Here is a 1723-nt window from a genome sequence, read left to right as displayed (position 1 = left end):
TTTAAGAAAAGATAAAAGTATACATCATCACTAAGTGGGTTTATTCCAAGTATGTAAAACTGTCTCAATGTTCAGAAAAATTAGTATAATCAATCAGATCATCAGGCTAAAAAAAAATCACACCCTCAAATGAATAAAATCAGAAAAAAAAAGACAAAATCTAACATCCCCTTTCATGATGATGGAAAAAAATGGAAAAAGAACAAAGACAACAAAAAAACCTCTCAGCAAACTAAAAATAGAGGGGAACTTCCACACCTCAAGTGTGAGGAAATGGCATTCAGATTCACCAAGTCTTTCATGGTGTTTCTCAAAGCAGGACTGTCCTTTTCATTCATGAACAAGAAACATAGAGTGCCAAGACCTGTCCTTGTGTGTCCTCTTCAGCCAGTGGAGCTTTTTTGAAATCTGGGTCCTGATGAAGTGCCCAAATTGTTTCAAGCAACCCAAAGAGTCAGGATGGTGGTGGGGAAGCATTCCAGAGGACTTGTCTCACCTATTCCATAAAGGATGGCCCCAAAGCAAGATGGACCAAAAAGCACGTTCCCATCCACAGTCTTCTCGGAAAGGCTAGAGATTTTCACGGAAACGATGGCTTCTATGATGGGGTCCAGCACCATGATGAAGAGGAGGAAAACTCATCAAATTTGTGGAGACCAGAGGAGGAAATGGTGGCAGAGGCTGCTGCACTGTGGTTTGCTTTCAGTGGGGCTGGCAGGTCAGTGACTCCAACAAATCCCAAGGCAGAAAGAAAAGGCTCTGGTTCTCTAAGACTCTGCAGCTTTGGAAATGCTAAGCAGATTTTATGACAACCTACAACTCAGCAACCAATTGTGAAGCATTTTACTACACTTGTGGAAGGCATGGTGATTATGTTTCCATCCAGATGGCTGACAGGCTAACCTGAACACAAAGGCGTAGACAGCCCTTTTACACTTCCTCGGTTACACGCTTCCAATAAAACTTTTTCTAAATTGCCCCTTGGCCTGAATGGAAATAAAATGGTGATTAAAATATAGTTTTTTTTTAAATTTTTATCAAAAAATTTTGATAAATAACATGTACAAAAACCCTATATTATACTTAATGGTGAGAAACTAGATGCCTTCCCCTAAGATTGGGAAACAAATCGATGGTCCCTGTCATCACTTTTATTCAACACCATACTGGAAGTCCTAGCTGATGGAAAAAGTTAAGAAAAGAAAAGACACACATGCTGTGAAGGAGGAAATAAAACTCTCCCTATTAACAGATGATATGATAGTCTGCGTTGAAATCTGTAAGAATCAATATAAAAATTCTTGGTACTACTGAATATAGCAAGGTAGCAGCATACAAGGTTAATTTGAAAAGCCAATTGCTTTCCTTTGTACTAGCAATAAATAAATTTAATTTGACATTTAAAATACAACATTATGCACAAAAATTAGATGACGTAAGTGAAAAACTTCTTAAGTATGTACAAGGACTATATGAAAAAAACTACAAGACTTTGATGACAGAAGTCAAAGGTCTCACTAAATAGAGGGATATTGTATGATCATGAATAAAAAATTCAGTATTGTTAAGGTGTTATTTCTTCCAAACTTGATCTATAGAGTCTACACAATCCTATACAAAATCCTAGCAAGTTATTTTGTAGATATCAACAAACTGATTCTAAGATTTATATAAAAAGACCCAACAATATTTAACACAATGCTGAAAAAGAAGAAAAAAGTCA

General features: G+C 36.6%; 1 pseudogene; it reads left to right on the top strand.

The window, feature by feature from the left end:
• The first annotated feature begins 273 nt into the window (after nt 1-273).
• Nucleotides 274-809, top strand: LOC124521135 (bis(5'-adenosyl)-triphosphatase-like; annotated as a pseudogene).
• Nucleotides 810-1723: the final 914 nt, after the last annotated feature.

The sequence above is a fragment of the Lynx rufus genome, unplaced genomic scaffold (assembly GCF_022079265.1).
Source record: "Lynx rufus isolate CCGP_SWC_20201006 ecotype Redwood Valley unplaced genomic scaffold, mLynRuf1.p SCAF_3, whole genome shotgun sequence".
NCBI classification, from domain to species: domain Eukaryota; kingdom Metazoa; phylum Chordata; class Mammalia; order Carnivora; family Felidae; genus Lynx; species Lynx rufus.
This window is presented reverse-complemented; position numbering and strand designations above follow the sequence as displayed.